Source organism: Equus caballus, chromosome 12 (genome assembly GCF_041296265.1).
Source record: "Equus caballus isolate H_3958 breed thoroughbred chromosome 12, TB-T2T, whole genome shotgun sequence".
Taxonomy (NCBI): domain Eukaryota; kingdom Metazoa; phylum Chordata; class Mammalia; order Perissodactyla; family Equidae; genus Equus; species Equus caballus.
Genome location: NC_091695.1, coordinates 33,984,208 through 33,999,295, shown reverse-complemented (window position 1 = coordinate 33,999,295; position 15,088 = coordinate 33,984,208). Strand labels below are relative to the sequence as shown.

Here is a 15,088-nt window from a genome sequence, read left to right as displayed (position 1 = left end):
GTTTCCAATAGACTTTTGAAAGTATCACTGACCAAAGAAGATCAAGAATCACTGTCTTAGACAGTTTAATTCATAAGTATCTCTGATTAGAGGAAATAAAAATCTGTACCTGCAAGGATGGGTGGATAACGGCTCTTACAACTTGATCTTTTCTAGCTCCTCAGGAGCCTTCTTGGTGTCATTAAGTTGGGTAAGTCACATCCATTTCTAAGCTGTGTCTTGGCGTGTGACTCTTTCTACCATTTCATTATATTTTTCTTATATCTCTCTTGGCTTTGTGAAAGCAGAAAGGCAGTTACAGAACTTTCCACCCTCCCTGATTACAAATTAATTGAGTATTAGTTCCCAAGGGGATTTTAAAGAGCACCTACTTCACCATCCTCATTTAATGGTCCAGCATAATTCAGGGGCTTTTTCAAGCGCTTAATTAATTTCAGAGCCATGACTGATCAGATTCTTTCTCTTTTACCATATAAAGAGATGAGAGTATTTTCCTTAATTACTTTGTTTCCAATCCTCATACGTTCGTAAACTATGGATTGGGAAAATATGAAATTAAGGCATTTTAGAAGATAATGTACTAATGATGTCCGTTTATTGTCTTTGTCCCCAAAGAGAATTACAGTATTTACGCAAGAGAATTTTTTAAGTTGAGTTTGGTAATTATAAATGGAAGGCACTGATTAACTCAAAGTTGATGATTAAGATATATATGTAGCCAGCTGCAGAGTGGAAAGAAATTAAGAGTATTTCTTTTTGTCTTTTTAAAATGAAATAATTTCCTTCTCCCATCTTTTTCCCTGCAGATGGTACCAACCAGGTCCATGGAAGGAGATAGAAATCAACCTCTGCAGTCGTGTTTGTTCTCCTGGGACTCTTAGATGAAAAAAGGTAAAGCTTATCCTCTCTCCACTCTTCCTAGGGATCTACCTTGTGATCCTAATTTGGAAACTGGGTCTCATCATCCTAATCAGGATGGACTCCCATCTGCACACACCCACGTACATTTTTCTCAGTTTCCTGTCCTTTACAGACATCTGTTCTTCTTCTTCCACCAGCCCAAGGATGCTTTCGGACTTCTTAAAAGATACAAAAAATGATTTTGCTCGTTTCCTGTGCCACCCAGTATTTTGTTGAGTCCTAGATTTGTCTGACTGAATGCTGCCTCTTGGCTGCCATGGCCTATGACAGATATGTTGCTATTGGTAGGCCTCTGCAGTACTCAGCCATCATGGCTCCCAGCCTCTGTCAGAAGATGGCTGCTGGGGCCTATGGGAGTGGTTTCCTTGCTGTCATCGCTATTACTATGCCACTTGGTTTCATCTCTGTTACCATGGGCCCAACATCAGTTCAAATTTCTTCCTTGACATAATCCAAATTATTTTCTTGTCTTGTTCTAATCCCTTCATCAGCCATACCATTCTTTTTCTCGTATGTATTTTTGTTGGGTTCAGTTCTTTCTTAGTTATCAGCTTATCCTATGTTTTTGTTTCACCTTCCATTCTGAAAATATCTTCTGTCAAAGGTAGTGCCAAAGCTTGCAATACCTGTGCCTCTCACCTGGTAGTTGTGACAATCTTCTATGGCACAAGCCTCTCTGTGTGCCTACTTCCCAGCTCTAGCCACTCCAACAAGCAGGACAACGTGCTGTTAGTGTTCTATGTTATCTTTATACCCATGTTAAATCCTCTTATCTATAGTTTGAGGAAAAGGGCTTTCAAAGAGGCCCTGAAGCGGGTGGTAAAGAGGCTAATACATTTACCTCAGTGAGAACAATATTTTTGCAGCTGTTATTTCCCCTATGAGGAACACAAGAATAAGAATACGTGTGACCCTTTGTAGGTCACAAGAATAGCTAGGTAGAGAGATGGAATGAAAACCTGGCTCCTTGATTCCTGGTGCCATTATGTTTAGCTGTCACCATCAAGTGATCTATTTGAGGCAGTGTCACCACCATTGAATTCAGTTTATAAAGTGTGTATCCATGATTAGACCCAGGTCGATAAAACCCTACACTTTGAGAATAGAAGTTCTGTAATATATTTCATGTAGAGAAATGATGAGAATCTAGGAAGCCACACAGACAGTTCTTTCCTCATTGATTTTTTCTTTTATATATTTTCAATTGTTGAGAATTTATTTGTACTTCAAGAAAATTTTTAAAAAGAATGTATAAAATTGCATATGTGAATGTTAAAAATAATTTAAAAGTGAATACTTTATCTTATTAATTCCAAAGAGAGTGAGAGAAATCTAGTGTGAGAGAGATGGCACAGAATCAGAAAATTGGAAAGAGGGAGAAAAACAGAGAGAGAGAGAGAGCAGAAAAAATGGGTACAGAGGGAAGGGGAGGGGAAGGAGGAGAAAGCAGGAGAGGAAACTAAAGGAAAAGAGAAAAAAATAGTGTTCTGGCTTTATTCCCAAATAACATTGTTCCTTCTATCTTATTCCTTGAAACTCCTTGTGAATTGAATTGTGAAAAACAGATGGGAGAAAGGAATGGTAGAAAGAAGGGGCAATTTTAAGGTCAAGAGTTGGGGAGATTCTCACAGGCTAGAAAGAAGTCAAAGTCATCAATTTCCGGGCATACGTGGCCTGAAGCATGTTCTGTGGTAGCCTCCCAGAGACCATGCCAGACTCAGAAATGAAGGCTGTCATGGTATGTCTAGGAAGGCAGAGTCTGAATCTCAGAGATCTAAGCGCATGGAATTTCAAGGCCTTAAGTTGACCAGAGAGCAGCAGAGCAACCAGATGTGGGGTACCATGGAGACTCAGGGTCCAACTGGTATAATTTAAAGAAAATTTTGAAAAGAGATGTTTTCTCATGCATGAGTTGTAGACTAAGCTTTACATATATTATGTTACTATTTACACAGTATTTTACACTTTACATAGTTACATTGCATAGGTTTGATTTTTTTCTCTTACCATGTTCAGTTGGCAGGGGATAAATTAGACCCATTTACAGATAAAACCTTTGGTCATATTGAGGTCTGCCACATTCTTCCCAGGGTAGCAACAATTCTTCGTGAAGCTCACAAAGTGTCATGTATGGAACAAAATGGTTCTTACTAACCAGAAACATTTCTACTGCTACTTGTCCATGGTGCCAAATTTCTGTACATTTGATGGTATAGCTTTAAAACTATCTTAAGAATCTGTTCCTTTTAAAATATTAATTTTTTACAGTTCTTATCAGAGTGACTATACAACTACTGACCAATTAGCAAGTGTTAAACTGAATAATTAACTCCTTATCCCATCCATCCTTTTCTCTCTAGAAGTAGGATTAGCAGAAGCAGATCAAATCATGAATGAGAACTTCCTAAATCAGGTGTTTCCCTAGTAATGGCAGGGTAGATGAGCTCCATCTTAAAAAAAAAGGAAAAACAAAACCCAAAAAACAAAACCAAAATTTTGTGGGAATCATCTTAAGCAGATATTTTTAATGAAGGATTAGTAATGCAGCATAATATGTTGTAAAGAACTCCAATTCAGAACACATGAATTAAACCTACTTTTAATAGAAGGCATGCCACGTACTTCACACTCTCAGTGCTTTATAAGGATTATCTAATTGATTCTACGAAGAACTACTCTATAAAGTAGCTGATACTATAAGCCCATTTTATGGGTGATATTAATGGAGCTTGAAGAGGTTAACTTGCTCAAGGTCACACAACCAGGAAATGGAAAGCTGGAATTCAAACCAGATTAGCTGATACTAATGTCCATGGTATTAACCATGATGATCTGTGGCTCTGTCAAGAATTAGTTTTACTGTATTCCTTATTACTTCAATATCCTTACTTATCCCTAGGAAACCATGCAATATCTGTCTCATAGGGCTGCTGTGATAATTAGCTCAGGTCACGGAGTGAGAAAAAATATATATCTAAAATGGAAGGCTTTGTAAACAGGGAAATGTCCACATATCTAATTTATTGTTATCAAGCAGTATTCTCAGTTAGCTGTGTCATCTTTGGCAAATCTCTTAGCTCCTCTGGCTTCTAGCTCCTCACCTCGAAAATGATGATGGTATTAGACTAGAAGATGTCCAGGTCCTTTCCTTGTCAAATGCCTCCAAGGTTGTTAAAAGAAATGTTATAATCGCAAGACCATAATAGGACCATGAGGAAGTGGGGAATTGAATCAGAAGGGACATGGCAAAGTGGGGCATGAAATTAGATGGAGTAAAATTCCATGACAACCATGACCCAAGAGAATAAGCACCTGGAGTGTTTTCTCCCTCATTGTCTTTTCTCTTTTCACCTCTGCCCTAATAACACATTTAAGAAATACCCATCCAGTTGTGGGTATTTCTTTGGCTGTGAATGGACAGCCAATTTCATGGCCTAAAGCACCAGTCTTGGAGTGCAGTAGGGCCCACCTGAATAGATCTTTTGAAAGCAAATGAGCAATTTCAAGTTTGGCAAGAGCTCTGTTATCCTGGGGGATGTAGGTCAAGGTAAGAGGGCAAGATTTATAGAAAAGAGTGGATTCCGTGTTATCTCAATATCCAAGTGATTCTTCCAGTAAAACCTATGTGAAGTAAGATTTGTGGTCCTCATACATTTTATGAGGTTTATGCTCTCTTCTCTTCTTTATCTCTTTCCTCTCCCTTACTTCCACACCCTCCACTTAGGGCTTTTCCTGGGGTTCTCTTTCTCCCTACCCAAATTCTCTCACCTTCAGTGAAAAGAATAATCTCTAATCTAAAATGTCAATATTACTATGGAGTGAGGGGTGGATGATGTTGAGTTCTAGTTCTGCAATTTCCTAATGATGTGGTCTTTAACTCAGTTAACTTGTGTTTTTCACTTGTAAAATGAGAGAAATAGAAACATTTAGAATCTAATGAGACAATTTCTATAAAGCCCAGCACACTCTAGAAATTAATAATAAAGCATTGAATGAAAAATAATAATTTGCTGAATTCCAGGGGATTTAACTAATATCAAAACATCTTTGTCTAAGTATGGCCCTCTCATCACTCTTATTCAACACAGTACTGGAAGTTCTAAGCAGAGAAATTAAGCAATAAAAAGAAATAAAAAGTAACAAAATTGGAAGAGAAGGAGTAAAACTGTCACTATCTGCAGTTGACATGATTTTATACTTAGAAAGCCATAAAGAATCCATCAAAAAACTATCAGAAATAATAAGCGAATACAATAAAGTTTCAGGGTACAAAGTCAATATACAAAAATCAGTTTTTTTTTTAAAGGCAAAGATCATACCCATTTCATTTATTTATTTTTTTAAAGATTGACATCTGAGCTAACATCTGTTGCCAATCTTCTTTTCTTCTTCTTGTCCCTAAAGTCCACAGTGTATAGTTGTATATTCTAAGTGTAGGTCCTTTTGGTTGTGCTATGTGGGACACCACCTCAGCATGGTCTGACGAGTGTTGCCACGTATGCATCCAGGATCCAAACCGGAGAAACCCTGGGCCGCTGAAGCAGAGCACGTAAACTTAACCACACAGCCACGGGGGCCAGCTCCAGTTGTTTTTCTATATACTAACAATGAACCAGCAGAAAGAGCAATCAAAAATAAAATCCCATTTATAATCACAATAAAAACAACAAAATGCCTAGAAATAAATTTCACCAAGGAGATGAAAGACCTGCACACTGAAAACAGTTAGGGATTGTTGAAAGAAACTGAAGACAGAAAGAAATGAAATGATATTTCATGCTCATGGATCACAACTGATTTCTGAATGTTGACTTTTTGTTCTGGAACTTTATCAAATTCATTTATTACTTTCAACACAGTTTTGGTTGAATCTTTAGGATTTTCTGTCTACAAGCTCATAACATCTGCAAGTAATGCTAATTTTATTTCTTATTTCCCCATTTGTATGTCTTATATTTCTTTATCTAGCCTTTTTGCTCTAGCTAAGATTTTCAGTTGCTATATTGAATAAGAGTGGTGAGAGTGAGAACCCTTGTCTTGTTCCTAATGTTAGAGGGAAAGCTTTGTTTTTCACCGTTGACTATAATATTACCTCTGGGTTTGTTTTATATGTTCTTTGTTATGTTGAGGAACATTCCCTCTAGATCCAATTTTGCAGGGTTTTAATCATGAAAGGATATTGTACTTTGTCAAATGCTTTTTCTGCATCTATTGAGATGATCATGTTTTTCACCTTTCATTCTACTAATGTGGTGTATCACATTTATTGATTTGTTCATTGAACTTTCTTCCTTTCCTAGGATAAATCCCACTTGTTCGTGGTGTATAATCCTTTTACTGTGTTGTTGAATTTGGTTTCCTAATATTTTGTTGTGAATTTTTGCATCTTTTTCAAGATGGATATTGGTCTGTAGTTTTCTTTTCCTGTGTGCTGTTCTTGTTTTCTTTTCTTGTGTGTTTATCTGGCTTTGGTGTCAGAGTAATACTTTCAATTCCAAAATGCAATAGGAAGTATTCCTTCCTGTTCAATTTTTTGAAAATGTTTGAGAAGGATTGTCATTAATACTTTTTTTAACGTTTGGTAGAATTTGCCAAAGAAGCCATCTGGTTCTGGGGATTTCTGTGTTAGGAGGTTTTCAATTACTGATTCAATTTCCTTACTTGATTTTTTTCTATTTAGATTTTCTGATTCTTCCTGATTCAATCTTGACCGTTTGTATATTTCTCGGAAGTTATTCATTTCTTCTGGATTATCCAATTTGCTGGGCTGTAATTGTTCATAGCAGTCTCTTATAATCTTATGTATTTTTTACTATCACTTGTAATGTCTCCCCTTCCATTTCTGATTTATTGGAGTCTCCTGTCTTTTATTGTTGGTGTAGCTAAAGATTTGTCAATATAGTTTATCTTTTAGAAAACTAGCCCTTAATGTCATTTATTATTTCTATTGTTTTTCTGGTCTCTATTTAGTTTATTTCTAGCCTGGTCTTTGTTATTTCCTTCCTTCTATTCACTTTGGTCTTTGTTCTTCTTTTCTCATTCCTTGAAGTGTAAGGTTAGGTTGTTATTTGAGATCCTTCTGTATTCTTAATGTATGCATTTATTGCTGTAAACTTCCTTCTCAGAACTGCTTTTGTACCATAGTATTGGTTTTGGTGTATTATATTTCCATTGTTATATGTTTCAAGATGTTTTTTGATTTCTCAGCTGCACATTGATTTTTCAGTAGTGTGCTGTTTAGTTTTCACATATTTGTTCATTTCTCAGCTTTCTGCTAATGGATTTCTAGTTTCATGCCAATGTGGTCAGAAATGATACTTGGTATGATTTAAATCTTAAATTTTCTAAAACACATTTTGTGTCCTCTCATGTGATCTATCCTGGAAATGTTTTCTGTGCACTTTAGGAGAATGTGTGCTCTGCTGCTATTGGATGGAATGTTCTATAAATGTCTGTTATATCCATTTGGTCTAACGTGATTCAAGTTGAACATTTTTGTGGGAATTTCCTCTCTGGATCATCTATCCATTTCTGAAAATGGAGTATTAAAGTCCCCTACTATTGTTGTATTGTTGTCTATTTCACCCTTTGTATCTGTTAATATTTGGTTAATATATTTAGGTGCTCTGATTTTGGGTGCATATATATTTACATTTATTATGTCTTCCTGATGAATTGACCCCTTTATTATTATATAATGACCTTCTTTGTCTCTTGTTTCAATATTTGGCTTAAAGTCTATTTTATCTGATATAAATATAGCTATTCCTGCCTTCTTTTGTTTTCCACTTGCACGAAATATCTTTTTCCATTCTTCCACTTTGAGCCTATGGGTCTCATGAAAGCTTAGTGAGCCTCTTGTAGGCAGCACATAGTTGGATCTTGATTTTTCATCTATCTAGGACTCTGCCCTTTTTTTTGGTGAATTCAATTCATTTACATCTATTGTAATTATTGATATGTAAGCACTTACTAATGCCATCTTACTCATTGCTATCCAGTTGTTTGTATTTCCATTGTTTCCTTTTTTCTTGTGTGCACCTACCTTTGCACATGTGTTTTTTTCCATGGTGGTAGGCTCTGTTTCCCCTTTCTTATCTTTCGTGAACCTAGTCTAGATTTTCACTAGGTGATTACAATGAGGGTTGTATAGAAATCTCATAAGGAAAACAGTCCATTTTAAGCTCATAGCAGCTTGACTTCCATTTTCTACAAAAACTGGACCCTTCTACTCTTCTGTTTTACATTGTTATGTTATTTTTGCCTCTTTTTATATTCTGTATTCTTTAACAAATTATAGTAGCTATAATTATATAATACTCCTCACTTTTAGTCTTTATACTACAATTTAGTGGTTAGCACACCATCCTATTACAGAATTAGTCTTTTCAGTCTGCCTTTATATTTACCTTTATCACTGTGCTGTATTCTTTTGTATGTTTTCATGTTGCTGATTAGTGTCTTTTCATTTCAGCTCAAAAAACTCCTTTCAGCAGTTTTTAGAAGGAAGATGTAGTGGTGATGAACAATCTCAGCTTTTGTTTTTCTGGGAAACTCTTTACTTTCCCTTCATATATGAAGTATAACTTTGCCTGATAGAGTATTCTTGACTGGCAGTTTATTCTTTCAACACTAAGTATGTCATTTCACTTTGTCTTGGTCTGTGGGATGTGGCTGAGAAAACTCCTGGTAACTTAATGGGGGTTCCTCTGTAGGTTACCATCATTTTTCCCTAGTTGCTTTTGGGATTTTGTGTTTATCTTTGATTTTTAAAAGTTTAATTATAATATGTCTTGGAGAAAGTCTTTTGGCATGAAATAATTGGGTGGTCTATAAGCTTTGTGAGCTTGGCTGTCCAAGTGTCTCCGGGTTTGAGAAGTCTGTAGTATTATTCCCTAAATAAATTTTCATCTGCCTTCTTCCTCTTTTTTCCTTTCAATCTTCAATTCTTTTAATTTTGTTTTGATGAAATCCCATAGATTGTATAGGCTTTCTTTGCTCTATTGTCTTTCTTTTTTTCTTTGCCTTGCTCTGACTGGGTTATTTCTAACTTCTTGTCTTCTAGCTCACTTATTTGTCTTCAGTTTTCTTTACTGCAAATGCTCTTTATTGCATTTTTCATTTCATTCATTGAATTCTTCAGTGCCAGAAATTGTTTCTTTTTTATAGTTTTGGTTTATTTAGTACATATATATATATATGTGTGTGTGTGTGTATATATATCATTTTGTTCATTTTTTTCTCCTAACCTCATTATTGTCTTTTTAGTTACCTTGTAGTTCATTGAGATTCTTCAAAAAGCTATTTTGAATTCTTTATTAGCTTGGTCACAAAATTATGTACCTTTAAACTTCTGAAATTGGAGATTATGGTCATCTTTAGGTGACAACATATTTCCTTGATATTTCATATTTCTTGTAGGTTTTGGTTGCTGCTTTTACATTTGAATTAAAAAAGACTTCCTAAAATCTTTACTAATTGCCTTCCTATGGGGTTTACCGTCACTGGTGGTGTTATATCTGAGATTTTCTCTGCCTTTATATGGGTGAATGTGCTCCACTCTGCTTGCTACCATGGTTGGCAGAATTTTTAGGCTATTGTGTCTTCCTCGTTACAATTCACGAGGATGGCTACTGGAAACCTCTTATTTGTTTTCTCAAAGCTAGTGCTATAGCTCATGTTTGTGTTTTCTCTCTTGCCGTAGACCCAGGTTTATTTTTCTGAGACCACCCAGTTTACCAGCTTTGTTGTCACTGCTTCCCTTAGAAATATTCACAAGAAGCCAGTTGCAGAGTGGGGAGAGGTGTGGGTTTGGCACTGGGGCCTTGTGGTTCCCACTGATCTCGGGGGGAGATTCTTGGGTGAGGTACTCCTGGAGGCTCACGGAGGATTTCAGCTGAAATCCTGAGTGCAGTAGGCAGGAACTATGCTCATTTAATGTCTTTTGTTATTATCATTTGTTTATTTCCTGATCTTCCCCCTCCCTCCATCACCAACTACCTGTCTCAGTGCGCTAGGTTCTTTTTAGAGACACAGATTTCTCCAGCTGTGTCCAACACTGTGGCTGGGCACTCACTCACTGTTCTTTTCCCCTGTGGCATAGTTCACCACCGTTGAATATTTCAGACTGTGCATTGTTGCCTTGAATGAGTGGTCCTTGGAATGCTCCTCTCACCTTCCCCACTGTGACCAACTCATGCTGCTTTTCTGTTCCAATAGTTCACTGTACTCCACTCTCAAGAAGGCTGGGGTTCCACAAAGTCTCTCTCATTCATGGGTGTCTGCCAAAGACAGCACTCTCCAGACTTTACCTGATCATAACCCAGATGGACTTAGGTAGGTTCACTGACTCCTGCTGGCTCTGCAGCCCATTCTGAGGTCTGTTTGACTATTATGGGATACACAGGTAGGCAAGATTTTTCCTGGGTCCCTTGGTCTATGGCCCTGGATACCACAACTCCCACAAGGTGTTTTTGCTCAAGAATGGATGTCTAATTCATTCTTACAAAAGTGGGACAAAAAGAAGGACTGTCTTTTACTGCTAAGATGCTAACATTCCTCCTTCCTCTGATAATTTTTAATCTCATACACTTACTCATGTAGATATGCAGCTTATATCTTTGACTATTGTGACACCAAAAGACACCAAGTCAAAATTTTTGTTTAAAGGGATTCTGTGTTGGTGTTGCCCCTAAGGTATCTGACAGAAATAATATAAAGCATTTCTGAAAGAAGACATTTTAAACTCAAGCCTCAGTGATTCCCACAGATAAATTTTTTTTAAATGCTAAATTAAGATAAAAAAAATCACTAAGCAGACAAAAATACAAGATACCTTGCTAAGAGTCAGCTATAACATCAAACTATAAAATCAGATTTGCAAAACTATGTAGTTAAATTATTAGATATTAATAAGAAATAAATATGTTTAATATGTTTAAATAATGGATGCTATGGAAAGTATGATGAAAGAATAAGAGACTATCAAAGATGACCACTCAGGAAAAGAACAAAATGAAACCTTTAGAGAGAAAACAAAATATTATCACTGAAATGTGAAATTAAACAGATGCATTAAACAACCAGTTAGCAAAACTTATGATAGAATAAATTATCTGGAAGAGAGATCTGTAAAAATTAAACAGAACACAGGAGAGAAATACAAATAATGGATGTTTGAGTGAAGTGGAGGGTAGAGCAAGAAGATTCAATGACAGACATTTAATTGTGGTTCCAGAGGCATATACTAGAAATATAAAGACAATTTCAGAATATTACCTGTGTTTGATAGATAGCACATCAGGCTTAAGTTTACCTTATTGAATGAATGGACATTAGAGGAAGCTGTGAATACCTCCGTGAGTAGAAGATGAACAGAATATATCGTAGATGTAAAATCAATCTTTTTGTTGTCATGATTGTTGGTTAAGATGATGACTGCGATGATGATGAAGAATGCAGTTTTCTGCTCTGTTCTCACAAAATTCTCTTTCTATTCAGTCTCACTGTGGACAGAACCACACCTAAGTCTGGCACGATCAATACACTCATGCATCACTTAATTGTGGGGAAACATTGAGCAATGAATCATTAGTCAATTTCGTTTTTGTCTGAACATCATAGACTGTACCTCCACAAACCTACTTGGTATACCTACTACACACCTATGCTATATGGTACTAGTCTTACAGGATCACCATCATTTATGCGGTCTGTTGGTGACTGAAATGTTGTTACGTGGCACATGACTGTACACATTCTGTCTGCTCCCATTTTTCCTTCCACATTGATCTCAAATCTTGCATTTATTTTCTAATTAGTAACTTCCTTCCTTCAGAATACTTTTCAAAAGAGTTCACCATGAAGCAAAGACAGATCTAATTTTGGGAAATGAACCCGTCTGCCTCACTTCTCAGACTACAGCCTTATGCTTCAATGGGGATTTTCTCATATTGTTCATTTTTGGTCCTAGAAGGCTGGGAAATGATTGGCGAAAAGAAAGTCATTCTGGATGGCTAATACTGACAGGTATTTGTAGTTTATAGACATAGTTTATTCCACTAATGTTGCAGTCTTTCTCCAGGGGAATCTCCAAGACTTCTACTTTACGCAAACACAAAACTCTCAGCTACATGTGACATATATTTTCTAGGTTTCATGGCTTCCCATGATTTTCTTTCTAGTTTGAGTTCATCTGAATAAAAATATACTTGTGCTGGAGATGTTCTAATGACCACCTGAAGAGATGACAGCTATTGCATCTTGAAGAGGGCATGCAGTGTCTTATGCAAAAATATTATTTTGGTTATTTACTGTTTGGCCTGAAGACTTAGTGCTTAACTTCTCTGGACTGGCTCCAAGGAGAAAAAGAGAAAGGACTTCCAGAAATCCTGCCTCAGTTTTCTAATCCCCATATCCCTTGCCTAAGCATCCTCATCCTTACATGAGTTCAAATCACTCTACTTCTACAGAAGTCTTGAATCTAGGAACCATGAATAGACTTGAGGGTGACAGAGAATCCAATAAAACCATATGCAGAGGTGATAAGTGGTTGCAGTTTCCTGGGTACAGGGTTCAGACTTTGTAACAGATTTTCAAATGTATCACTGACTCAAAGAAGATCAAGAGTCGCTGTCTTAGATAATTTAACTTATAAGTATCTCTGATTTGAAGAAAGAAAAAGCTGCACCTGCAAAGAAAGGAGCATAATGGCTCTTTCAAACTTATCTTATCTAACTTCTCAGGTGCTTTCCTAGAATCATTAAGTTGTTCAACTCACATCCATTTCCAAACTATATCTTGTCTCTGACTCTTCCCACTATTCTATGGCATTATTTTTAGATCTCAGATGGTTTTATGAAAACAGAAAGGCAGTTACAAGATAGTCCACCCTCCCTGATTACAGTTTAGTGGAATCTTGGTTCCAAAGATTCTATTTATTTATTTATTTATTTTCTGAGGAAGATTTGCCTTGAGCTAACATCCATTTCCAATATTTCCCCTTTTTTTCTTTTTATGTGGGCTGTACCACAGCATGGCCTCTAACAGAAGAATGGTGTAGGTCAGTGTCTAGGATTCAAACCCAGGTACCCTAAGTGAAGGGCACTGAACGTAACCGCTAGGCCTCTAGGGCTTGCCCCCGAAGGAGATTTTAAAAGACATGTACTCCAGCATCCTCATTTGGTGTATGAAGCCTCATGATTCAGGGACTTCTTCAAGCACTGATTAACATCAGAGCCATGTGTGAGGAGAATTTTCGTTTCACCATATCGAGAGATAGCAGTTTTCACCAGTTTTGTCTATTTCTGATTCTCATATATTTGTGAATTCTAGGAAGTTAAAACATGAAATTAAGACATTTCAGAGGATAATGTACTCATAATGCCAATTTACTGTCTTTTGTCCCCAAAGAGAATGAGAATGTTTATTGAAGGGAATTGTTCATTTAAGTTTAGTAATCATGCGTGGAAGACAGATTAACTCAACATGATGATTTAAGTTGTATATTTAGTCAGCTGCATGACTGGAAAAAGACGAAGAATACTTGTTTTTGTTTTTTGAGAATGAAATAATTTCCATCTGTCATCTTTTTGTCAGTAGATGACACTAACCATGTCCATGGAAAGGAATAGAAATGAGACTTCTGTGTCCACGTTTGTTCTCCTGGGACTTTCAGATGAAAAAGAGGTGCAGCGTGTACTATTCCCAGTCTTTCTAGGGATCTACCTTATGACTCTAATCTGGAACCTGGGTCTTATCATCGTAATCAGGATGAACTCCCACCTGCACACGCCTATGTACTTTTTTCTCAGTTTCCTATCATTTTTAGACATCTGTTATTCTTCTTCAAATAGCCCAAGAATGCTTTCAGACTTCTTAAAAGATGAAAAAAACATTTCCTTCATTGCCTGTGCCACCCAGTATTTTATTGGGTGCTGGATGGGTCAGGCTGAATGCTGCATCTTGGCCACCATGGCCTATGACAGATTTGTTGGTATCGGTAGGCCTCTGCAGTACTCGAGCATCATGGCTCCTGGCCTCTGTCATAAGTTGATTGCTGGGGCCTATGGGAGTGGTTTCCTTGGTAGCTTAGTTCAAACAGTTTCTTGCTTTCGTCTCTACTACTGTGGGCCCAATATCATTCCAAATTTCTACTGTGATGTAACCCAGATTATTTCTTTGTCTTGTTCTGATTCCTACATCAGCCAAATGATTCTGTCTCTCGAATCTATTCTTGTTGGGTTTGGTTCCTTCTTGGTAATCATCTTATCTCATGCAATCACTGTAGCTTCCATCCTGAAACTATCTTCCATCAAAGGTAGTGCCAAGGTCTTCAATACCTGTGCCTCCCACCTAGTAGTTGTGACAATCTTCTATAGCACAAGCCTCTTTATGTACCTGCATCCTAACTCTAGCCACTCCAAGAAGCAAAACAAGGTGCTGTCAGTGTTCTATGTTATCCTAATCCCCATGTTAAACCCCGTTATCTATAGTTTCAGGAACAAGGAGATCAAAGAGGCCCTCAAGAGGATGACAGAGAGTAACACATTTATCTCCATAAAAACAATATTTGGGCAGGTGTTATTTCCCCTATAAGGAAAATAGAGATAAGAACATGTAAGAACTTTTTGTAGGTCATACAACAGCTAGATAGAGAGAAGTGAAAAACTCACTTCTTGATTCCTGGTGCCATCATATTTAGCTCACACTACCAAGCGATCAGTTTGAGGCAGTGTTATGAACATTGAATCTAGTTTAAAAGGTTTGTTCCCAGGATTATACCCACGTAGGTAAACCCCATATTTTGAGAACAGAGGTTCTGATAGACATTATATGCAGAGATAGACAAGAACCTAGGAATCCACACAGTCTTTCTCCTATGATTTTTAAAATGTCTTTTATTCATTTTCAACTGTTAAGCTTTTATATGTATTTCAATAAAATAAAATAATGTATAAAATCAAGTTGTGAAACTTAAAAATTATTTTAAAATGAGTACTTTTAATCTCCACCTCAAAGAGGGAGAGAGAGTGAGTATGAGAGGGAGGGACACAGAAAGAGAGAGATAGAAAGACTGAAGGAAAGACAGAGAAAGATAAAATATGACAGGAGAGGAGAAGAAGAAAGATTGATCTGGCTTTATTCCCAAATAAGCTTGTTCCTTCCA

General features: G+C 36.8%; 1 pseudogene; it reads left to right on the top strand.

Moving 5' to 3' along the window:
* The first annotated feature begins 12,588 nt into the window (after positions 1 to 12,588).
* LOC138916880 (olfactory receptor 5A1-like) lies at positions 12,589 to 14,455 on the top strand (annotated as a pseudogene).
* Positions 14,456 to 15,088: the final 633 nt, after the last annotated feature.